This window comes from Bufo bufo, chromosome 5 (assembly GCF_905171765.1).
Source record: "Bufo bufo chromosome 5, aBufBuf1.1, whole genome shotgun sequence".
Classification (NCBI taxonomy): Eukaryota; Metazoa; Chordata; class Amphibia; order Anura; family Bufonidae; genus Bufo; species Bufo bufo.
In genome coordinates, this window is record NC_053393.1 from 100314021 (window position 1) to 100341009 (window position 26989).

The following is a 26989-nucleotide window of genomic DNA, read 5'->3' on the forward strand; positions in this document are numbered from 1 at the left end:
TCCACAGCGGCCGTCCGTTTATTAGTAGCACCCTCCCCCCATGCATGTAGCAGTGTAATTGTGCCATCATACGTCATATGACTGAATATTTAAGGACCTGTGAACTGCTAAAACCTGTCATCAGTTGTTATGGTAACATGGAGTAGGACCTGCGAACTTCTATTGGCAAATAAGGGACATGTGACTGTGTAAATGGCAGTTCGGATTTAAGTAAAAGGCTTGCTGGCTTCTATTGGCTAATGCAGGTCATTTTTTGGAAATATCTCAGGAACTGTAAGTCCTAGAGAGCAGAGACCCAATTTAAAACCTTCCCGGACACCTGATGTACCTGTGTGCCAAATTTGGTGAAGATCGGTCCAGTTGTTTGGTCACCCATAAAGAACGTCCAGATAGACGTCTAGACAGACAGAAACAAATTTTTATATACAGTACAGACAAAAAGTTTGGACACACCTTCTCATTCAAAGAGTTTTCTTTATTTTCATGACTATGAAAATTGTAGATTCACACTGAAGGCATCAAAACTATGAATTAACACATGTGGAATTATATACATAACAAACAAGTGTGAAACAGCTGAAAATATGTCATATTCTAGGTTCTTCAAAGTAGCCACCTTTTGCTTTGCACACTCTTGGCATTCTCTTGATGAGCTTCAAGAGGTAGTCCCCTGAAATGGTTTTCACTTCACAGGTGTGCCCTGTCAGGTGTAATAAGTGGGATTTCTTGCCTTATAAATGGGGTTGGGACCATCAGTGGCGTTGAGGAGAAGTCAGGTGGATACACAGCTGATAGTCCTACTGAATAGACTGTTAGAATTTGTATTATGGCAAGAAAAAAGCAGCTAAGTAAAGAAAAACGAGTGGCCATCATTACTTTAAGAAATTAAGGTCAGTCAGTCAGCCGAAAAATTGGGAAAACTTTGAAAGTAAGGGCTATTTGACCATGAAGGAGAGTGATGGGGTGCTGCGCCAGATGACCTGGCCTCCACAGTCACCGGACCTGAACCCAATCGAGATGGTTTGGGGTGAGCTGGACCGCAGAGTGAAGGCAAAAGGGCCAACAAGTGCTAAGCATCTCTGGGAACTCCTTCAAGACTGTTGGAAGAACATTTCAGGGGACTACCTCTTGAAGCTCATCAAGAGAATGCCAAGAGTGTGCAAAGCAGTAATCAAAGCAAAAGGTGGCTACTTTGAAGAACCTAGAATATGACATATTTTCAGTTGTTTCGCAATTGTTTGTTATGTATATAATTCCACATGTGTTAATTCATAGTTTTGATGCCTTCATAGTCATGAAAATAAAGAAAACTCTTTGAATGAGAAGGTGTATCCAAACTTTTGGTCTGAACTGTATATAAGAGACTAGCAGAAGGACCTCGCTTCGCACATGTATATTTTATTTATTGTTTAACAGTGACCTTGTTACGCTGAGCGCTCCGGGTCCCCTGCTGGCCTCGGAGCGCTCACAGCGTATGCCCCCAGGCAGCACCCCAGCGTCTCGGCGTGTGCGTCCTCGCTCTCTAGGGCGCGCGCGCGCCGGGACTCTTAGATTCAAAGGACCAGTGCACCAGTGATTGGTGCCTGGTCCAAAGGGGTTATTAAGGGTTAAGGTTGTGAGAGGCAGTGCTGACTTAATTAGGCTGCACCTGTGCACTGCCCATTTATACCTTCTCCTCCCACAGCCTTCTGCTGGATCTTTGTGCCTTGTGCCTCAGAGAAAGCGTTCCCTACGATGTTTGTTTGCCTTACCTGTTGCCGTACCCGTTGCTACCGTCCACTCGCCTTTGAACCTTTGCCGCCTGCCCTGACCGCTGCTACGTCCGACTACGCTCTTACCTTCTCCCTGTGTACCACGCCTTATCAGCTGCCAGAGAGGTCGAGTTGTTACTAGGGGACACGACCTGGTAGTTACCGCCGCGGCAAATCCATCCCGCTTTGGGCTCTGGTGAAGACCAGTAACTGCTTAGAACCGGTCCTCTAGTACAACCCGCGCCATCGCCTCTCTGGTCCAGAGGATTCACTACCTGTCCTGCCGGTTCGTGACAGACCTCCACAGTGACTGCCCCTTTAACATTGACCACCCCATTAGCAGTGACCTTCACAGTGCCTGCCCCTTTACCAGTGACTTCCACAGTGCCCGCCCCTTTAACAGTGACCTCCACAGAGCCCACCCATTTAAAAGTGACCTTCATAGTTCCCGTCCCTTCAACAGTGACCTCCACAGTGCCCGCCTCTTTAACAATGAACTACATAGTACCCACCCCTTTAACATTGACCATCATAGTGGCCGCCTCTTTAACAGTGACCTTCACAGTGCCCGCCCCTTTAGAAATGACTTCCACATTGCCTGCCCCTTTAACAGTGACCTCAACAGTGCCCGCCCCTTTAACATTGACCACCCCTTTAACAGTGACCTTCATAGTGGTCGCCCCTTTAACAGTGGACTTCACAGTGCCCGCCTCTTTAACAGTGACCTCCACAGTGCCCGCCCCTTTTAACAGTGAGTGCCCCTTTAAGAGTGACCTCCACAGTGCCCGCCCCTTTAATTCTTTGTGGACCGACCAAGGGGCGTATTTGTCCCATGTTTTTAATTGCCTGTATCATCTGATTAAGAACTTAAAATACTTTTTTTTTTTCATTTGAGTCAAAATATTAGTTCTTATCAACAAATCGATCTAGCTTTATTTATTGTCCAAATACATTCTTAAAAGGAAAAAAATATAATTATTTTCATATTGATGACGGTAATCTAATGGTCCTCATCCACTTTGCCCGTACTTTTAATAGTGCCCACCCCTTTAACAGTGACCTCCACAGTGCCTGCCCCTTTAACTGTGACCTCCACAGTACCCGCCCATTTAACAGTGACTTCCACAGTGCACGCCCCTTTAACAGTGACCTCTGCAGTGCCTGCCCCTTTAACAGTGACCTCCACAGTGCCCGCCCTTTTAACAGTGAACTCCATAGCGCCCGTCTGTTTAATAGTGGCCCCTGCCCCCCATGCATGTAGCAGTGTAGTTGTGCCGTCATATGGCTGAATATTTAAGGACCTGCAAACTGCTAAAACCTGTGATCAGTCTTTATGGCAACCTGGAGTAGGACCTGCGAGCTTCTATTGGCTAATGAGGGACAAGTGACCGTGTAAATGGCAGTTTGGATTTAAGTGAAAGGCTTGCTGGCTTCTATTGGCTAATGCAGGTCATTTTTACAATTCGTCTTAGAGAGCTGAGACCTAAAACCTTCCAGAACACCTGATGGATCTGTGTGCCAAATTTGGTGAAGATCGGTTCAGTCGTTTGGTCCCGCATAAAGAACAGACAGACATCTAGACAGACAGACAGACAGAAACTCATTTTTATATACACTGCTCAAAAAAATAAAGGGAACACAAAAATAACACATCCTAGATATGAATTATTTAAATATTCTTCTGAAATACTTTGTTCTTTACATAGTTGAATGTGCTGACAACAAAATCACACAAAAATAAAAAAAATGGAAATCAATTTTTTCAACCCATGGAGGTCTGGATTTGGAGTCACACTCAAAATTAAAGTGGAAAAACACACTACAGGCTGATCCAACTTTGATGTAATGTCCTTAAAACAAGTCAAAATGAGGATCAGTAGGGTGTGTGGCCTCCACGTGCCTGTATGACCTCCCTACAATGCCTGTGCATGCTCCTGATGAGGTGGCGGACGGTCTCCTGAGGGATCTCCTCCCACACCTGGACTAAAGCATCTGCCAACTCCTGAAAAGTCTGTGGTGCAACGTGACGTTGGTGGATAGAGCGAGACATGATGTCCCAGATGTGCTCAATTGGTATCAGGTCTGGGGAACGGGCGGGCCAATCCATAGCATCAATGCCTTCGTCTTGCAGGAACTGCTGACACACTCCAGCCACATGAGGTGTAGCATTGTCTTGCATTAGGAGGAACCCAGGGCCAACCGCACCAGCATATGGTCTCACAAGGGGTCTGAGGATCTCATCTCGGTACCTAATGGCAGTCAGGCTACCTCTGGCAAGCACATGGAGGGCTGTGCGGCCCTCCAAAGAAATGCCAGCCCACACCATTACTGACCCAATGCCAAACTGGTCATGCTGAAGGATGTTGCAGGCAGCAGAACGTTCTCCACGGCGTCTCAAGACTCTGTCACGTCTGTCACATGTGCTCAGTGTGAACCTGCTTTCATCTGTGAAGAGCACAGGGCGCCAGTGGCGAATCTGCCAATCTTGGTGTTCTCTGGTAAATGCCAAAACGTCCTGCACGGTGTTGGGCTGTAAGCACAACCCCCACCTGTGGACGTCGGACCCTCATATCACCCTCATGGAGTCTGTTTCTGACCGTTTGAGCAGACACATGCACATTTGTGGCCTGCTGGAGGTCATTTTGCAGGGCTCTGGCAGTGCTCCTCCTGTTCCTCCTTGCACAAAGGCGGAGGTAGCGGTCCTGCTGCTGGGTTGTTGCCCTCCTACGGCCTCCTCCACGTCTCCTGATGTACTGGCCTGTCTCCTGGTAGCGCCTCCATGCTCTGGACACTACGCTGACAGACACAGCAAACCTTCTTGCCACAGCTCGCATTGATGTGCCATCCTGGATAAGCTGCACTACCTGAGCCACTTGTGTGGGTTGTAGACTCCGTCTCATGCTACCACTAGAGTGAAAGCACCGCCAGCATTCAAAAGTGACCAAAACATCAGCCAGGAAGCATAGGAACTGAGAAGTGGTCTGTGGTCACCACCTGCAGAACCACTCCTTTATTGGGGGTGTCTTGCTAATTGCCTATAATTTCCACCTGTTGTCTATTCTATTTGCACAACAGCATGTGAAATTGATTGTCACTCAGTGTTGCTTACTAAGTGGACAGTTTGATTTCACAGAAGTGTGATTGACTTGGAAATACATTGTGTTGTTTAAGTGTTCCCTTTATTTTTTTGAGCAGTGTATATATATATATATATATATATATATATATATATATATATATATATATAAAAGAGATATATGGCTATCTATTTATATATCATTCTTTCTAACATATATATAATATATTTGACTATCTACTGTATCTATCTTATTTAACATCTGTCTAAACCTACTCCTGTCTATCTCATATCTATGTCTGCCTGTCCATCTATTGTGTTATGTTAGGTTTACAGTCATCCTTAGGTTTTATTCTTGACTCCTTACTATTATTGCATCAAAGGCCACATATGTGGAAATTGTGCTGCATTAGACAATGGTAGGCATAAAAAAGAGAAAACCATTGTCCCTGTATTTTTTCTCTCTGTTTTAAGCATTGCACTCCAGTGGAAAAGAGACAAACCCCTTATAATCTTGGTATCATTTATTGAAGTCAGCATTCTTAATTGCTTTGCTGAAATTGATCAGGGTTCTGGGAATTACATACTGAAATGATGTTACCAGTCTCCAGTCTGTACATTCCTTGATATAATCTCATTAAAAAAAATCAAGCCTTTAGGTGAGAGGATACATATGGATGCTAAATGCATTTTAAGCAGCAGCTGCAGCAGAAGCGGCAGCACCCAAACTGATGACCTAGTTATTAAAGAACAAAGCTGAGGAAAATGAATTTTAATGCTGGAGTACAGCACATTCTTTCTCAGTTAAAGCAAAATGTAATTGTGAACACGTTTCTGGATTATATTTGCTGGTTAACCCTCGAAGAAATGATTTCCCGAGACCAATGAAAACACTGTATAATATTCCTAAAGACCACACAAAACTTAAAAGTCTAATTTAATTATCTGTAAAAATGACTGTACCGACAGATTTCATCCATAAAATGTCCTCTTAGTGCTCTATAAATAGACATCCAGATATATTTTTTTCAGGCTGTGAATTCATCCGTTTTTTTAAGAAAATCAAGCAGATGGGACATTTCTTTTAGTGACCATTTATTGCCCCATAACTGGTAGTACATGGATTTTATGGCTAAAATCAAGAGAAGTTGGGTTCGATTCACACTAAAGTACATTAGTGGTGCACTGTCAGAATATTCACTGTCGCTGTACCAGGTATATGGCTAAGCATATAGTCACATACATTGAGAGCTCAAATGGATCACGTCAGACCAAGGCTGCAGCAGGGTGAAGAGGTCTCAATAAAATGGGACTTAGGCCTCTTTCACACGGGCGAGATTTCTGCGCGGGTGCAATGCGTGAGGTGAACGCATTGCACCCGCACTGAATCCGGACCCATTCATTTTTATGGGGCTGTGCACATGAGCAGTGATTTTCACGCATCACTTGTGCGTTGCGTGAAAATCGCAGCATGCTCTACTTTGTGCGTTTTTCACCCAACGCAGGCAAGCAAGTGCGGATGCGGTGCGATTTTCACGCATGGTTACTAGGAGATGATCGGGATGGGGACCTGATCATTATTATTTTACCTTATAACATGGTTATAAGGGAAAATAATAGCATTCTTAATACAGAATGCTTAGTAAAATAGAGCTGGAGGGGTAAAAAAAAATGTAAAAAAAATTTAACTCCCCTCATCCACTTGTTTGCGCAGCTCGGCTTCTCTTCTGTCTTCATCTTTGCTGTGCAGTAGGAAAAGGACCTGTGGTGACGTCACTGCGCTCATCACATGGTCCGTCACATGATCCATCATAGACCATGTGATGAGCGCAGTGATGTCATCAAAGGTCCTTTACCAGGTCCTGAAGAAAGAAGAGAAGCCGGGCTGCGCGAACAAGTGGATTAAGGTGAGTTAAAATATATATTTATTTATTTTTAACCCCACCTGCTCTATTTTACTATGCATTCTGTATTAAGAATGCTATTATTTCACCTTATAACAATGTTATAAGGGAAAATAATACAATCTACACAACACCTAACCCAAACCCGAACTTCTGTGAAGAAGTTTGGGTACCAAATGCATTAAAATGTTTTGCACTCGCGCGGAAAAAATCGTGCATTTTCCCGTGACGCACCCGCATCTTATCCGGCCCAAAAACATGACGTCCTATAAAGTATGGACTGATGAGGTCCCACTCATCTCTATTTCCTGGTCCCAACTGAATACACAGGAAATGCTTGGAGACACCTGCTCAGCCAAACACTGGCCAAAGTGGTGATCCAGCTCAGCCAGTGATCGGCTGAACAGGTATATGCTACCATTTTCCATGTGTTAAACCTGGACCAAGAAAAGGAGACCAACAAGGATGCAGTCAGCATCAGAATGGCAGCAGTCGGGGGGGATCAGTGAGCTGAGCAATGCTTCATTTCAAACCCATCCTGACCCTTATATAAAAAATGTTAACCCAGACCACCCCACTAAAGAGGTTTTCCAGGAGTAAAATATTGATGACCTATCAGTTCGGTGGAATTTCCGACACCTGGCACCCCCACCGATCAGCAGTTTGAAGAGGCCACAGCTATACATTGTGTAGTGGCTGTGTTTGGTACTGCAGTCCAGGCCCATTTACTAGAATAGGACTGAACTGCACATAGGCCATGTGACCGTTAAACATGACGGATGAATGTGACATCACATGGCCTCGAAAGAGGGTGCAATGCTCTTCAAATAGCTTGTGTGAGTGTGCTGGGAGTTGGACCTCCACTGATTAGATATTGATGACCTATCCTGAGTTAGGTCATCAAAATATAAATCCTGGAAAACCCATTTAATCTTTGTTTTATAATTGGAATAGTCCATCGCCCAGTGTACGGATGTGGCAGAGTTAAGACACACACTTGGTGAGTTATCACATCTAGTTAACGCGTTGTGACTCTGCTGCATCTGTATCTGGAACCAAGAGCTAAAAGGAAAATGAGAAACACAGTGATAGGTATATTTTCAGAATGAAAGTGCTGGCACCGTGTCCCTGTTAAATACAATTTAAATAACAAATTCCAATAACAACTACTTTATAGAAACGATTACAGACTATACTGAATGACATATACGGTGATAAATAATACACTACCTCCAGTAGCACCGAGGCCTGACTCAGGCAAAGGCTTCCTTATTTAAACAGACAGGAGACAATATTAGATCCCCGGCTCTAGGTCTTCATATTAATATTCTGCTCATTATTCTTTATAGCTTTATTGTCACTCAACGTATACAGTGCTTTTAGTCCACAATTTCCTTTGTGCACTATCAATTTATGCATATAATGGTGTCATAAGCATCGTAGAATTTACTGTGTCATTTGAGTGTAAAGATCTCTCCCGAACAGGCAGAGTACGTGACATTTTCTCTAATAACCCCTCATCTGTTTTGCAAGTCAATTTCAGAGATATAGCACACCAAATAGCCTTTCATTTCACATCAAAAGGTGCAATAATGGAGACTTCATCTGTATGGAGCCTTTACAAATCTTGGGTCTAATAGAGGAAGAAACCTCTAAGGATATAATAACTCCCTACCTGTACAATGATACATTGTATATCACAAATGAGTTACAATCAGGCTGGCTTCACACGCTGTAGTAGCGCAGCACAACTCAGTGCAACTACCATAATGCAACAAACCCTTTGGTCATGGTTTAGCTGTGCTCAAGAGCTGAAGTTGCTTAATTAATTAATAGTGCTGTCCAATCTGGACATTTAGGTTATATTGACAGGATTCAATAGTGCAGGTCCCACCTATGGGATTAACTTAAGAACCGTGCCTTGCCGGTGCTGTACCCCAGAACAGGGTCACTACAAAGGGTTGATTGATGTAATGTGACATTAAGTAAAATGTTCTGATTTGTTGTATTTGTGTACCTAATGGCATTGTATGGACAAGTAAGGGTTAAGCCTGTGTTTACAGGTTAGGTTTCTATGGAGATGCACCCTGGGTCTGCCCCCTAAGGAGTCTGTTTTTAGCAGAGGATGAACGTGTGCGAACGCTCTGCAGAAAAAAAAATGCTAGTTCCAGAGAATCAACATCTTTGAGACTTCAACAGGCAAGGAAGCTACTTTATCATCAAAAGTGTCGACACACCCCTCCATACACAGAGACGGTTTGTCCAACCAAATTTTAAATCTGCACCCTCTGCCTCAGAAGGAGTACTACAATCCCCATCATTGCTGTTGTACATATGTAGCTCTTGGGGAAGGATTGCTCTGTGTGCGTGCCTTGGAGTTGTGCCTTGTTACTGACAGCTGTACTACTACTCCTAGTCTGTACTTTCTACTCCTATTTTGCACATATTTATTGATACCAACTGGCCTGGTTACTGACTTCACCATTCACCAGTCACTGCACCCACACTCCTGCCTTGCACCCTGCCAAACACATAACATCAAGGGCACCCCAATTACCACCAGGCAGAAGCCCCAATATCAGCGAGTGACCTGAGGGAAGAAAGGGTGCACCCTCCATTCACTGTATGGCCTCAGGAAGTGCCAGAGGGCAGATTGCCACTGAGGACTGCTGAGTATGCACCATCTCGGTCTCCTCCTGCACATCCCTGGGTTGCCACAGCATCAGGAATGGAGAGGACACTGCATATGTGCAGCTTTCTCCATTCACTGAGTGTGCTAGCACACTCAGATATTTTCAGAAGTCCCATAGCATGGAGAATGGCGAAAGTTGTGCTTGCAGTCCCCTCTCAGTTCCTAACAGTGTCTCATTCTTGAGATAGGAGTAGGCCCAGGAGAGGTTATACACACCTGTGAATGTGTCATAAACATCCAGATTGGACAACCCTTTAATTGCTTCTATAATTTTATGTCCATATGTTGTTTTGTTTTAATAGTGAAAACCCATGACCCAACATATGGTGACAATGTGATAAATGGTATACAGTGGTTAAGAGGTATTCTCAACGCATATTATCATAATATTATGGACTGGTGTAATGCTATAATATGCTATGACATGATCAGAGGCTTTCTGAGATTTGGGACCCCAGAAAATAAGGGGCTGAGATCCCTCTTACTTTTACAGTTCCCATTGTGCAGAGATATGTGGCACAGTCCATTCAAGTGAATGGGACAGAGTTGTAGGTCGTAAGTGTCACTGTGCAGGGAAAATCTGTGAAGGAGCTATAGCAGTTAGATGGTGGTACTAGGGTCAAATGGGGGAAAAAAATGCATGAAGCCATAACTACACGACATTTACAGTATGTGCGATTCATTCCATGAAAATTCCTGTCCTATCACAGAGGTCATCTAGCAATGGCTTCTTCTGTCCCTAATGGCATTCTATCCCACAGAAATAAATCTGGAAGGAAAAGCTGCAGTATATCAGAAAATGGCCAGGGAAGTTGGGAGTATGAAGGTGAGCAGTAGTGGAAGCAATAATGGTGATGGCATTTACTCAAGGCAGCAAAAGTCCTCAGAGAACACTGTGGACTTTTGGTCTCTCCTCCCTGGTGGTGCCTGGAGTGCCCATGGTGGTAGATAGTTGGCATGGTGCAAGGCAGGAGATCGGATGTAATATGGAGGGCCAGCAAATGATGGTGAAATCAATGACCATGTCGATTTGGTTACAATTAATAAAGACTTTAACATGAGTCACTGGACTTACATGGAAGCCATCACCTTTTGTGAAATGTCTGTTATAGTAAATAATTGTATTTCACAAAAAGTCTCCCTGCGGCACAAGTCTAGTAGACAACTGGGCAGTAAGATGTCAAGAGGATGTATCCCCACACAGTCTGATAATGTCAGTGAAGACCAGACCTTGTCAGTGTATAGTTACACAGACTTGAACTGGCTACCGGCTAGCCGGAGGATCCAATGGTGGACCCCTCTTTCTAGTAGGCTCCACTTAATACCAATTCGTCATATACTGGACATACATAGAAAAACTTCAGCAGAGGACTGGCAGGGGGGCAAGGGCAGAGCTGCTCCAATGATAATGTATTTGGGTTTCTGCATCTAAGCTCTGCAGGTCGGCAATAACTCCAAGACTGAACTGACTGTCCCCTTGCTAGAGATGAGAGAGCCTTTTAAGAAAACCTTTTTTAGTGTTGGTATATTTAAAGGGGTTGTCCAAGTTATATTTATTGATGACCTATCCTCTAGGTCATCAATATCAGATCGGCTGGGGTCCGACACTCAGCACTCTCGCCGATCAGCGGTTTGAAGAGAAGGCGCGTGCCGTGCCAGCGCTGCCTCCCCTTCACTGTTTACCTTCTAGCCATTGCATCTGCAGCGGTAAGCAGGTGTAATTACACCCAAGCCGTCCCATTAATTTCAATAGTATGGATCGCTTCTATACAGCGATCCATACCATTGAAATTAATGGGACGGCTTACACCTGCTCACCGCTGCAGATGCAACGACTAGAAGGTAAACAATGAAGGGTAGGCAGCGCTGGCACGCACGCGCCTTCTTTTCAAACAGCTGATTGGCGGGGGTGCCGGGTGTCAGACCCACGCCGTTCTGATAGGTCATCAATAGGGATGAGCGAACCCGAACTGTATAGTTCAGGTTCGTACCGAATTTTGGGGTGTCCGTGACACGGACGCGAACCCAAACATTTTCGTAAAAGTCCGGGTTGGGGTTCGGTGTTCGGCGCTTTCTTGGCGCTTTTTGAATGGCTGCAAAGCAGCCAATCAACAAGCGTCATACTACTTGGCCCAAGAGGCCATCACAGCCATGCCTACTATTGGCATGGCTGTGATTGGCCAGTGCACCATGTGACCCAGCCTCTATTTAAGCTGGAGTCACGTAGCGCCGCACGTCACCCTGCTATGATCAGTATAGGGAGAGGTTGCAGCTGCGACGTTAGGGCGAGATTAGGCAGATTAACTCCTCCAAAAGACTTCATTCTGTGATCGATCTGCAGCTGTGGATCATTGAAGTGCTATTATTGACTTGCTCACTTTTTTGAGGCTGCCCAGAGCGTTTTTAGATCACTTTTTTTCTGGGGTGATCGGCGGCCATTTTGTGACTTGTGGTGCGCCATCACGAGCTATCACCAAGTGTATTTAACCATCGATAGTGTGGTTATTTTGTGCTATATCCTACATCAGCTGCAGGCTGAGCCTGTGTCACCGAAGTGCATTTAACCATCAACAGTCTGGTTATTTTTTGACCATATACTACATCAGCTGCAGGATGAGCCTCTTTCACCCAAGTGCATTTAACCATCAACAGTCTGATTATTTTTTGGCCATATACTACATCAGCTGCAGGCTGAGCCTGTGTCACCGAAGTGCATTTAACCATCAACAGTCTGGTTATTTTTTGGCCATATATTACATCAGGGGCAAGTTGAGCCTGTCACCCAGCGCCTAAAAAATAGACCTGACATTTCTATTCAACCAAATATGCACAGTTTTAGCTGGTCAAGTTATTTGTAGTGACCGTCAAAGCAGACTTTTTGTTCTGGGTTGAAAAAGCATTCCCAAATTTGCCATTCTGAAAATAACTAGTTTGTGGTATTTCAGGCCTACTTGAAATCTATCCCAAAAAGAAAATCTTACATTGAAGTTATTGATAGTATCATTCAGAAAAACCTAAGACACACGCTAGCGTGCTGATAGAAGTGTCATTCTGTGATTAAACCTATAACTGTCATACAGCGCAAAAAAAAACAGGTCTCACATCTTTATTCAACCAAATCTGCACAGTTTTAGCTGGTCAAGTTATTTGTAGTGACCGTCAAAGCAGACTTTTTGTTCTGGGTTGAAAAAGCATTCCCAAATTTGCCATTCTGAAAATAACTAGTTTGTGGTATTTCAGGCCTACTTGAAATCTATCCCAAAAAGAAAATCTTACATTGAAGTTATTGATAGTATCATTCAGAAAAACCTAAGACACATGCTAGCGTGCTGATAGAAGTGTCATTTTGTGATTAAACCTATAACTGTCACACAGCGCAAAAAAAAACAGGTCTCACATCTCTATTCAACCAAATCTGCACAGTTTTAGCTGGTCAAGTTATTTGTAGTGACCGTCAAAGCAGACTTTTTGTTCTGGGTTGAAAAAGCATTCCCAAATTTGCCATTCTGAAAATAACTAGTTTGTGGTATTTCAGGGCTACTTGAAATCTATCCCAAAAAGAAAATCTTACATTGAAGTTATTGATAGTATCATTCAGAAAAACCTAAGACACACGCTAGCGTGCTGATAGAAGTGTCATTCTGTGATTAAACCTATAACTGTCACACAGCGCAAAAAAAAACAGGTCTCACATCTCTATTCAACCAAATCTGCACAGTTTTAGCTGGTCAAGTTATTTGTAGTGACCGTCAAAGCAGACTTTTTGTTCTGGGTTGAAAAAGCATTCCCAAATTTGCCATTCTGAAAATAACTAGTTTGTGGTATTTCAGGCCTACTTGAAATCTATCCCAAAAAGAAAATCTTACATTGAAGTTATTGATAGTATCATTCAGAAAAACCTAAGACACACGCTAGCGTGCTGATAGAAGTGTCATTCTGTGATTAAACCTATAACTGTCACACAGCGCAAAAAAAAAACAGGTCTCACATCTCTATTCAACCAAATCTGCACAGTTTTAACTGGTCAAGTTATTTGTAGTGACCGTCAAAGCAGACTTTTTGTTCTGGGTTGAAAAAGCATTCCCAAATTTGCCATTCTGAAAATAACTAGTTTGAGGTATTTCAGGCCTACTTGAAATCTATCCCAAAAAGAAAATCTTACATTGAAGTTATTGATAGTATCATTCAGAAAAACCTAAGACACACGCTAGCGTGCTGATAGAAGTGTCATTCTGTGATTAAACCTATAACTGTCACACAGCGCAAAAAAAAAACAGGTCTCACATCTCTATTCAACCAAATCTGCACAGTTTTAGCTGGTCAAGTTATTTGTAGTGACCGTAAAAGCAGACTTTTTGTTCCGGGTTGAAAAAGCATTCCCAAATTTGCCATTCTCAAAATTATGGTGAACGGGAACAATGAGGAAAACATCTAATAAGGGACGCGGACGCAGACGTGGACATGGTCGTGGTGGTGTTAGTGGACCCTCTGGCGCACAGATGGCGCATGAAAACCAAGCCCATCGGTCTGTCACATCACCCCCATGCATATCAGGGAAACTGTCTGAGCCTCAAGTTATGCAGCAGTCTCTTATGCTGTTTGAAGACTCTGCTGCCAGGGTTTCCCAAGGGCATCCACCTAGCCCTTCCCCAGGGGTGGAAGAGATAGAATGCACTAACGCACAACCACTTATTTTTCCTGATGATGAGGACATGGGAATACCACCTCAGCAAGTCTCTGATGATGAAGAAACACAGGTGCCAACTGCTGCGTCTTTCTACAGTGTGCAGACTGAACAGGAGGTCAGGGATCAAGACTGGGTGGAAGACGATGCAGGGGACGATGAGGTCCTAGACCCCACATGGAATGAAGGTCGTGCCACTGACTTTCACAGTTCGGAGGAAGAGGCAGTGGTGAGACCGAGCCAACAGCGTAGCAAAAGAGGGAGCAGTGGGAAAAATCAGAACACCCGCCGCCAAGAGACTCCGCCTGCTACTGACCGCCGCCATCTGGGACCGAGCACCCCAAAGGCAGCTTCAAGGAGTTCCCTGGCATGGCACTTCTTCAAACAATGTGCTGACGACAAGACCCGAGTGGTTTGCACGCTGTGCCATCAGAGCCTGAAGCGAGGCATTAACGTTCTGAACCTTAGCACAACCTGCATGACCAGGCACCTGCATGCAAGGCATGAACTGCAGTGGAGTAAACACCTTAAAAACAAGGAAGTCACTCAGGCTCCCCCTGCTACATCTTCTGCTGCTGCCGCCTCGGCCTCTTCTGCTGCTGCTGCCGCCGCCTCGGCCTCTTCCTCCGCCTCTGGAGGAACGTTGGCACCTGCCGCCCAGCAAACATGGGATGTACCACCAACACCACCACCTGCGTCACCAAGCATCTCAACCATGTCACACGGCAGCGTTCAGCTCTCCATCTCACAAACATTTGAGAGAAAGCGTAAATTCTCACCTAGCCACCCTCGATCCCTGGCCCTGAATGCCAGCATTTCTAAACTACTGGCCTATGAAATGCTGTCATTTAGGCTGGTGGACACACACAGCTTCAAACAGCTCATGTCACTTGCTGTCCCACAGTATGTTGTTCCCAGCCGCCACTACTTCTCTAAGAGAGCCGTGCCTTCCCTGCACAAACAAGTGTCCGATAAAATCAAGTGTGCACTGCGCAACGCCATCTGTGGCAAGGTCCACCTAACCACAGATACGTGGACCAGTAAATCTCCCTAACTGCACACTGGGTAAATGTAGTGGCGGCTGGGCCCCAGGCGGAGAGCTATTTGGCGCACGTCCTTCTGCCGCCAAGGATCGCAGGGCAACATTCTTTGCCTCCTGTCTCCTCCTCCTCCTACTCAGCTTCCTCCTCCTCTTCTTCCACCTGCTCATCCAGTCAGCCACACACCTTCACCACCAACTTCAGCACAGCACGGGGTAAACGTCAGCAGGCCATTCTGAAACTCATATGTTTGGGGGACAGGCCCCACACCGCACAGGAGTTGTGGCGGGGTACAGAACAACAGACCGACGAGTGGTTGCTGCCGGTGAGCCTCAAGCCCGGCCTGGTGGTGTGCGATAATGGGCGAAATCTCGTTGCAGCTCTGGGACTAGCCGGTTTGACGCACATCCCTTGCCTGGCGCATGTGCTGAATTTGGTGGTGCAGAAGTTCATTCGCAACTACCCCGACATGTCATAGCTGCTGCATAAAGTGCGGGCCGTCTGTTCGCGCTTCCGGCGTTCACACCCTGCCGCTGCTCGCCTGTCTGCGCTACAGCGTAACTTCGGCCTTCCCGCTCACCGCCTCATATGCGACGTGCCCACCAGGTGGAACTCCACCTTGCATATGCTGGACAGACTGTGCGAGCAGCAGCAGGCCATAGTGGAGTTTCAGCTGCAGCACGCACGGGTCAGTCGCACTGCGGATCAGACCCACTTCACCACCAATGACTGGGCCTCCATGCGAGACCTGTGTGCCCTGTTGCGCTGTTTCGAGTACTCCACCAACATGGCCAGTGGCGATGACGCCGTTATCAGCGTTACAATACCACTTCGTTGTCTCCTTGAGAAAACACTTAGGGCGATGATGGAAGAGGAGGTGGCCCAGGAGGAAGAGGAGGAAGAGGGGTCATTTTTAGCACTTTCAGGCCAGTCTCTTCAAAGTGACTCAGAGGGAGGTTTTTTGCAACACCAGAGGCCAAGTAAAAATGTGGCCAGACAGGGCCCACTACTGGAGGACGAGGATGAGGAGGAGGTGGAGGAGGATGAGGATGAAGCATGTTCACAGCGGGGTGGCACCCAAAGCAGCTCGGGCCCATCACTGGTGTGTGGCTGGGGGGAAACACAGGACGATGACGATACGCCTCCCACAGAGGACAGCTTGTCCTTACCTCTGGGCAGCCTGGCACACATGAGCGACTACATGCTGCAGTGCCTGCGCAACGACAGCAGAGTTGCCCACATTTTAACGTGTGCAGACTACTGGGTTGCCACCCTGCTGGATCCCCGGTACAAAGACAATGTGCCCACCTTACTTCCTACACTGGAGCGTGATAGGAAGATGCGCGAGTACAAGCGCACGTTGGTAGACGCGCTACTGAGAGCATTCCCAAATGTCACAGGGGAACCAGTGGAAGCCCAAGGCGAAGGCAGAGGAGGAGCAAGAGGTCGCCAACGCAGCTGTGTCACGGCCAGCTCCTCTGAGGGCATGGTTAGCATGGCAGAGATGTGGAAAAGTTTTGTCACCACGCCACAGCTAACTGCACCACCTCCTGATACGGAACGTGTTAGCAGGAGGCAACATTTCACTAACATGGTGGAACAGTACCTGTGCACACCCCTCCACGTACTGACTGATGGTTCGGCCCCATTCAACTTCTGGGTCTCCAAATTGTCCACGTGGCCAGAGCTAGCCTTTTATGCCTTGGAGGTGCTGGCCTGCCCGGCGGCCAGCGTTTTGTCTGAACGTGTATTCCACACGGCAGGGGGCGTCATTACAGACAAACGCAGCCGCCTGTCTACAGCCAATGTGGACAAGCTGACGTTCATAAAAATGAACCAGGCATGGATCCCACAGGACCTGTCCATCCCTTGTGCAGATTAGATATTAACTACCTCCCCTTAACAATATATTATTCTACTCCAGGGCACTTCCTCATTCAATACTATTTTTAATTTCATTTTACCATTATATTGTGGGGCAACGCAAAGTTGAATGAACCTCTCCTCTGTCTGGGTGCCGGGGCCTAAATGTGTGACAGTGGCCTGTTCCAGTGGTGGGTGACGTGAAGCCTGATTCTCTGCTATGACATGAATACAGATTCTGCGCTGACATAAGGCCAGATTCTCTGTTACAGGACCTCTCTCCTCTGTCTGGGTGCCGGGGCCTAAATGTGTGACAGTGGCCTGTTCCAGTGGTGGGTGACGTGAAGCTTGATTCTCTGCTATGACATGAAGACTGATTTTGCGCTGACATAAGGCCAGATTCTCTGTTACGGGACCTCTCTCCTCTGCCTGGGTGCCTGGGCCTAAATGTGTGACAGTGGCCTGTTCCAGTGGTGGGTGACGTGATGCCTGATTCTCTGCTATGACATGAAGACAGATTCTGCACTGACATAAGGCCAGATTCTCTGTTACGGGACCTCTCTCCTCTGCCTGGGTGCCTGGGCCTAAATGTGTGACAGTGGCCTGTTCAAGTGGTGGGTGACGTGAAGCCTGATTCTCTGCTATGACATGATTACAGATTCTGCGCTGACATAAGGCCAGATTCTCTGTTACGGGACCTCTCTCCCCTGCCTGGGTGCCTGGGCCTAAATGTGTGACAGTGGCCTGTTCCAGTGGTGGCTGACGTGAAGCCTGATTCTCTGCTATGACATGAAGACAGATTCTGCGCTGACATAAGGCCAGATTCTCTGTTACGGGACCGCTCTCCTCTGTCTGGGTGCCGGGGCCTAAATGTGTGACAGTGGCCTGTTCCAGTGGTGGGTGACGTGAAGCCTGATTCTCTGCTATGACATGAATACAGATTCTGCGCTGACATAAGGCCAGATTCTCTGTTACGGGACCTCTCTCCTCTGCCTGGGTGCCTGGGCCTAAATGTGTGACAGTGGCCTGTTCCAGTGGTGGGTGACGTGATGCCTGATTCTCTGCTATGACATGAAGACAGATTCTGCACTGACATAAGGCCAGATTCTCTGTTACGGGACCTCTCTCCTCTGCCTGGGTGCCTGGGCCTAAATGTGTGACAGTGGCCTGTTCAAGTGGTGGGTGACGTGATGCCTGATTCTCTGCTATGACATGAAGACAGATTCTGTGCTGACATAAGGCCAGATTCTCTGTTACAGGACCTCTCTCCTCTGTCTGGGTGCCGGGGCCTAAATGTGTGACAGTGGCCTGTTCCAGTGGTGGGTGACGTGAAGCTTGATTCTCTGCTATGACATGAAGACAGATTCTGCGCTGACATAAGGCCAGATTCTCTGTTACGGGACCGCTCTCCTCTGTCTGGGTGCCGGGGCCTAAATGTGTGACAGTGGCCTGTTCCAGTGGTGGGTGACGTGAAGCCTGATTCTCTGCTATGACATGATTACAGATTCTGCGCTGACATAAGGCCAGATTCTCTGTTACGGGACCTCTCTCCCCTGCCTGGGTGCCTGGGCCTAAATGTGTGACAGTGGCCTGTTCCAGTGGTGGCTGACGTGAAGCCTGATTCTCTGCTATGACATGAAGACAGATTCTGCGCTGACATAAGGCCAGATTCTCTGTTACGGGACCGCTCTCCTCTGTCTGGGTGCCGGGGCCTAAATGTGTGACAGTGGCCTGTTCCAGTGGTGGGTGACGTGAAGCCTGATTCTCTGCTATGACATGAATACAGATTCTGCGCTGACATAAGGCCAGATTCTCTGTTACGGGACCTCTCTCCTCTGCCTGGGTGCCTGGGCCTAAATGTGTGACAGTGGCCTGTTCCAGTGGTGGCTGACGTGAAGCCTGATTCTCTGCTATGACATGAAGACAGATTCTGCGCTGACATAAGGCCAGATTCTCTGTTACGGGACCGCTCTCCTCTGTCTGGGTGCCGGGGCCTAAATGTGTGACAGTGGCCTGTTCCAGTGGTGGGTGACGTGAAGCCTGATTCTCTGCTATGACATGAAGACTGATTCTGCGCTGACATAAGGCCAGATTCTCTGTTACGGGACCTCTCTCCTCTGCCTGGGTGCCTGGGCCTAAATGTGTGACAGTGGCCTGTTCCAGTGGTGGGTGACGTGAAGTCTGATTCTCTGCTATGACATTAAGACAGATTCTGTGCTGACATAAGGCCAGATTCTCTGTTACGGGACCTCTCTCCTCTGCCTGGGTGCCTGGGCCTAAATGTGTGACAGTGGCCTGTTCCAGTGGTGGGTGACGTGATGCCTGATTCTCTGCTATGACATGAAGACAGATTCTGTGCTGACATAAGGCCAGATTCTCTGTTACAGGACCTCTCTCCTCTGTCTGGGTGCCGGGGCCTAAATGTGTGACAGTGGCCTGTTCCAGTGGTGGGTGACGTTAAGCTTGATTCTCTGCTATGACATGAAGACAGATTCTGCGCTGACATAAGGCCAGATTCTCTGTTACGGGACCTCTCTCCTCTGTCTGGGTGCCGGGGCCTAAATGTGTGACAGTGGCCTGTTCCAGTGGTGGGTGACGTGAAGCCTGATTCTCTGCTATGACATGAAGACTGATTCTGCGCTGACATGAAGCCAGATTCTCTGCTATGGCATGAAGAGACTGATTCTCTGCTGACATGAAGCCAGATTCTTTGCTATGGCATGAAGAGACTGATTCTCTGCTGACGTGAAGCCAGATTCTCTGCTATGGGACCTCTGTCCAATTGATATTGGTTCATTTTTATTTTTTTTATTTTAATTTTAATTCATTTCCCTATCCACATTTGTTTGCAGGGGATTTACCTACATGTTGCTGCCTTTTGCAGCCCTCTAGCTCTTTCCTGGGCTGTTTTACAGCCTTTTTAGTGCCCAAAAGTTCGGGTCCCCATTGACTTCAATGGGGTTCGGGTTCGGGACGAAGTTCGGTTCGGGTTCGGATCCCGAACCCGAACATTTCCGGGAAGTTCGGCCGAACTTCTCGAACCCGAACATCCAGGTGTTCGCTCAACTCTAGTCATCAATAAATATAACTTGGACAACCCCTTTAACCACCTCAGCCCCCAGTGCTTAAACACCCTGAAAGACCAGGCCACTTTTTACACTTCTGACCTACATTACTTTCACGGTTTATTGCTCGGTCATGCAACTTACCACCCAAATGAATTTTACCTCCTTTTCTTCTCACTAATAGAGCTTTCATTTGGTGGTATTTCATTGCTGCTGACATTTTTACTTTTTTTGTTATTAATCGAAATTTAACGATTTTTTTGCAAAAAAATGACATTTTTCACTTTCAGTTGTAAAATTTTGCAAAAAAAAACGACATCCATATAGAAATTTTGCTCTAAATTTATAGTTCTACATGTCTTTGATAAAAAAAAAATGTTTGGGTAAAAAAAAAATGGTTTGGGTAAAAGTTATAGCGTTTACAAACTATGGTACAAAAATGTGAATTTCCGCTTTTTGAAGCAGCTCTGACTTTCTGAGCGCCTGTCATGTTTCCTGAGGTTCTACAATGGCCAGACAGTACAAACACCCCACAAATGACCCCATTTCTGAAAGTACACACCCTAAGGTATTCGCTGATGGGCATAGTGAGTTCATAGAACTTTTTATTTTTTGTCACAAGTTAGCGGAAAAAGATGATTTTTTTTTTTTTTTTTTCTTACAAAGTCTCATATTCCACTAACTTGTGACAAAAAATAAAAAGTTCTATGAACTCACTATGCCCATCAGCGAATACCTTGGGGTCTCTTCTTTCCAAAATGGGGTCACTTGTGGGGTAGTTCTACTGCCCTGGCATTCTAGGGGCCCAAATGTGTGGTAAGGAGTTTGAAATCAAATTCTGTAAAAAATGACCTGTGAAATCCGAAAGGTGCTCTTTGGAATATGGGCCCCTTTGCCCACCTAGGCTGCAAAAAAGTGTCACACATCTGGTATCTCCGTACTCAGGAGAAGGTGGGGAATGTGTTTTGGGGTGTCATTTTATATATACCCATGCTGGGTGAGAGAAATATCTTGGCAAAAGACAACTTTTCCCATTTTTTTATACAAAGTTGTCATTTGACCAAGATATTTATCTCACCCAGCATGGGTATATGTAAAAAGACACCCCAAAACACATTCCTCAACTTCTCCTGAGTACGGGGATACCAGATGTGTGACACTTTTTTGCAGCCTAGGTGGGCAAAGGGGCCCATATTCCAAAGAGCACCTTTCGGATTTCACTCCTCATTTTTTCCTGAATTTGATTTCAAACTCCTTACCACACATTTGGGCCCCTAGAATACCAGGGCAGTATAACTACCCCACAAGTGACCCCATTTTGGAAAGAAGACACCCCAAGGTATTCCGTGAGGGGCATGGCGAGTTCCTAGAATTTTTTATTTTTTGTCACAAGTTAGTGGAAAATTATGATTTTTTTTTTTTTATTTTTTTTTCATACAAAGTCTCATATTTCACAAACTTGTGACAAAAAATAAAAACTTCCATGAACTCACTATGCCCATCAGCGAATACCTTGGGGTCTCTTCTTTCCAAAATGGGGTCACTTGTGGGGTAGTTATACTGCCCTGGCATTCTAGGGGCCCAAATGTGTGGTAAGTAGGTAAATGACCTGTGAAATCCGAAAGGTGCTCTTTGGAATGTGGGCCCCTTTGCCCACCTAGGCTGCAAAAAAGTGTCACACATCTGGTATCTCTGTATTCAGGAGAAGTTGAGGAATGTGTTTTGGGGTGTCTTTTTACATATACCCATGCTGGGTGAGATAAATATCTTGGTCAAATGCCAACTTTGTATAAAAAAATGGGAAAAGTTGTCTTTTGCCAAGATATTTCTCTCACCCAGCATGGGTATATGTAAAATGACACCCCAAAACACATTCCCCAACTTCTCCCGATTACGGAGATACCAGATGTGTGACACTTTTTTGCAGCCGAGGTGGGCAAAGGGGCCCATATTCAAAAGAGCACCTTTCGGATTTCACAGGTCATTTTTTACAGAATTTGATTTCAAACTCCTTACCACACATTTGGGCCCCTAGAATGCCAGGGCAGTATAACTACTTCAGACGTCCGGATGCGTTTTGCGGATCCGATCCATCTATCAGTGCATCCGTAAAAATCATGCGGACATCTGAATGGAGCTTTACAGGGGGGTAATCAATGACAGGGGGGTGATCACCACAGTCATTGATCATGCCCCTGTAAGGCTTCATTCAGACGTCCGGATGCGTTTTGCGGATCGGATCCATCTATCAGTGCATCCGTAAAAATCATGCAGACACAACGTGTGCAGGTGGCCTTAGGGTTTTAAGGCAAAGTGAGAGTATCCTATTTTATGACCGTATTGGATTTGGGCGCACCTTCCTGGAGGATCTCCAGCTATACCAGTTGGTTTTACATATATTTTAATTCTGAAATATCTGAAGCAATAACATCCAGATCACTTCTGCTTACATCTCACCAGGAATCATTAAAATATCAAAATTAAATGCCCTGTACAGAAAATCAAATGCGCAGGAATTCATCTTCCGGCCTGACTGGGGCAATCTCAGCCCATTTGCAAAACATCGAGGAACTCTGTGGGTTCTCATCATGATGTATGCTGTATTTGAATATTTAAAAGGATTTGCTGTACACTTTACTGTCATTCATCATTACTACAACATGAGCCCTATGTGTATTTTGTCAAAGTGTTTCGGCAGGATGCTGTGACAGCTTTTCTTGATGGATTGTAAGCACTCTAATTTTTCTGTTGCATAAACTCTTTACTTATTGAAGCCTATTTGCATGATCACTCAAAGCCTCCAGAAAGGAGACAGAAGTTCACTAACAAGCAGCCGTGGGGCGTTGGTTGCCGGAGCTTAGCAGCAAACATATGTTTAGCTTAACAGGAGTCTTTAAATGATACGAGACGCTCTTCAATAAACTTATGAGGGAAGATTGTGGAAACTCGATGTAGGTGAAGCCGTTCAGCACTTGATATGATCTGATGAATTTCACAAATTTTGAGTGTAGTGGTGGCAGTGGAATTGTAAATTTGCCAAGGAGGAGAATATTTATTGCAGTAGTAACTGTCTGTTTAAATCTAGAAGGAAATGAAATGGAAGGAGATAGCATCATATAACATAGTTGGTTAGTATTCTTTATTGTGGATAACAAAGTAATTATCAGGAGAACTGACGTTTGTAGATTCACTAGAAGAGGTGTAGTCCTACAGAATGAAATGTATCACTAGTGCTGAATTGATATCTCAGGAAGCACACATTGCTCTATGGATAGAGGCTGATCAGCAAGTGTAACTAACGCCGATGTCACACAAAGGTTTTTTTATTTATTTTATTTTTTTGATGTTTTTTTTTGTTTAAAACGCTAGCTCCATGGGAATTAACAACTACAGGCCAAAAGTTTTTTGTTTTTTTTGGGTGAGTTTTCTTTTTTAGTCAGTGGGGTTTGCCTGGATTCATAGCATGCTCTGGACCTGCCACTTTCTCCCTCATTGTCTGATGTTTTGTCCAACAGATATCCATTGACTTTTTTGCACTGCTTGAAAAAGCAAGTGTGTGTTGCGTTTTTAATGGCGTTGCTGCATGGCGTTTTTTGTACCAATGTTTTTTCCGATATTGAGGAAGTAACATTACAAGGGGAGTACATACTTACCTATTAAAAATGCAACGCATGCAAAAAAAAGGCCATAAAAAACTTTAGGTGCTGAAACTCTAGGCAAAAACACGACGAAAAATTCTGAGCAAGTGAAACACTATTGAGGCTTTTTTTTTGCCAAAACCATGTGTGACAGCACCCTGACAAGAGACAGCTATGGCATCAATTATAATAAATGTGTTGTAGTGAGAAGGCCTTACCCTTTCTTCTAAGTGGTGTTAGCAGTGTGATCTCAAAAAGCCACACATTTTATCCGCAGAATACTGATTGTGCACACATTTGTGAATTTTGCACATCAGAAAACTGATGTAGAGCTTTGATAAATGTCTGCCTATATGTATATATCATAAGTAGAGATGAGCGAATGGAAATTGGATGAAACATCCGAAGTCGATTCCGTACAGCATTAGAATGTATTGGCTCCTATGAGCAGAAAGTTATTACTTCGCAAAGTCTCGTGGGATTTCGGGTAATAACTTCAGGTACCACTTGGAACCAAAACCGAGATCGGTAAAAGGTTTTTAACAGTAGAAATTAATTTCTGAAGTTATTACCCGAAGTCCCGCAAGACTTTGTGAAGTTATAAAATGACCGGTATCGCAAATAGAGATAAGACCATAAAGTGCAAGGTATGTTGTGCACAGAACTGCTAAAATCCAAATAAGCAGCCACAAAATGTGAAATAAAGTGAGAAAAAGAAAAAAAGCTAATTACATCAGTTCATATATACGTGAGCATAAAGACGATTACCGTAATTGAATTAAAAGACATTTTCTAAATGTGCATGTAAACAAAAGTACTGGATTGATGACACTGGAACTGCACCAAATTTATCAGGTAAGTATAGGTTCTTCTGTTATTTAATGCAATTTCCTTCATTAAGTCCATTTTCTTCCTATCATGGAAAACCAGTAGAGGTAAGAGGTAATTTATCATAGACATGGTGACTAAAAAAAAGATACTGTGGTAGTGTGTATAAGGAAAAAGATTAGTAGTATGAAAATGAAAACCAGCTTACAGGCACAGTTTCTTCTCCTGTACCTGGACTTGCTCTGGCTAAGCATCTTAGAAGCAGATCCAATCCAAAAAGTCCAGCATTGGGGTTGAAGTTTAAGACCCGACTTAACTGAATTTATACATTAAAAGTCCAGCATGGAACTGGATTGCTCACACGTTTCGAGCAGTATCTCCGTTCTTATTCATGGCCTACTGTATGTCTAAGAGAGGGGATACTGTTCAATACACATAAGAGTCCCATTTTCAACATGAACTGTTAACGTATATATTGAATGAAGTCACATTTTAGCTTTCAACTGCAGTACTGGAATATTTGGATTATATCTGTGACCTAGGACATGGATGCAAAGCCAGGGAAAGCCCTTACAAAGAATATGTAAGAAAAGAGGAATGATGGGATTTCAGGGACCCCCACTATAAAATGAATCCATAAGGTAGGCTGGGGCAACATGATACAGATGTAAATCAGGCGTGCCCGATCCTACTTCTCTCCTCCGTCCTGCTTCTGTTTGCCAAGAGGTGAAAATCAAAATCAAGGGAGGGGGATTGAATCTCCAGATAAAATCTATAGATAGTGAAAAACCAGTAAAAACACCATCTAGGACAAATAATAGATATGCCTCAAAATAATGTATGTAATATACATATGTATATATCCATTTGTAGTGCATTAATTCTGCTGAATTAGGATAAAGTGACTTTCAAACAGTGTAGAAGATCTACCCCAAGCTAAAAATATAATGAAAGTGTTGACAAAATCCCAATGGGATTAGTGCACCTAGATAATTAATATGATATGTCTACATGCACTTCAAGGACACAAGTTAGTATATGGCTTTAGCAATGAGACAAGCAGAGACACATTTGGGCTGAAAATTCAATTTAGTAGGACGGTTTGCACTGGCCTTAATTAGTTCAGCCTTTAGATTTTCAGTCCTCTACTGCTTGATGTCAGCCGGTTCCATCACTATTTCATTGACTAATTTGTTCCAACAGAATCTCATAAGAACTACTTTTAAGAGCAGACATTCAATGCACTTTTATCTTGTAGTTAGTTGTTCCATCTGTGCGAAATGCTTGACCTTTGACAGACCCTGACCACCAGAATTCATCTGATCCATTATCAACACCCTCTAGAGGAGATACTTTTCTGCTCGCAATTAAAGTCCAATTTAATGTAGCATATTAAAATTGCATTGCAATTAGATACTTAGTTTTGCACATTCAATTTCATTTTCTGGGTTTTACAATCTCTGCCTTGTGGATCTCTAAATTATAAATGCACCACAAATAAATAATGCAGATATAATGTGACTCAATAGCTAGCTCTCTGTGGCACCTATTACTTTGCTATAATCGTTTTACAATATTTGATCTGTGCTTTATGATACATACCTAAAACCCAAACTACATGGAGTGCTACATAAGTGACAGTGTGGGATCTACTACTGAGAAGAAGACCATACTTTAACAGTAAATATAAATCCTGCATCATCTAATGGTTTTCTACACACATCCTTTATCATGGTGTATCTAACATTTAGATTCCCTAAAGACCATTTTCATTGCCCAAGTGTTTCCTGTCCAATATTTTTTATGACCATTTGTTTCCTTTGCACAGAAGCATCCTGATTGACACTGGAAGTCCATTTAACCTTTCATGAATGTTTCATAGCTATACATACTAATATCAGGTATGTTATTCCAGTTACAGAATTATCATTGGCTAGCACCCAACTCTACATTTTATATGTTGATCCTTACGAAAATAGTATTGGTTGCCCTAGGCCAGTCTGGTGGAGGGTAAGTACAAAGGAAAACTCCTTAATACCACTTTCTAGAAGGACTTAAAGGGGTTTTTCTAACATCATACTGTGGATATTTCATAAATACTTGATAAATTCAGGTTCCATCTGTGTCTCATGACCTACATTTGCGGATTAAAGCTGGCCACTCTCAACATGGAACTCAATATGATGGGCTCCACCCCTACCAAGCATTGCTGGCACATCGCATGGATATACCATAAGGGTCTAAGATAGAAATATCCTTTTAAAGTGGATATCCACCCAGAAGTAATCTTCATGCTGTGTGTACATGTCAGAAGATCACATCATTGGAGTTCGTTAGCTTAAACCTTCAAATCTATAGCATGCAAAATCCAGAATTTCTCAAATATAACATACACATGGCTGTTCGAGTCTATGGAGTGTTCATTAGTGCTGTGTCAGAGATTTCTAC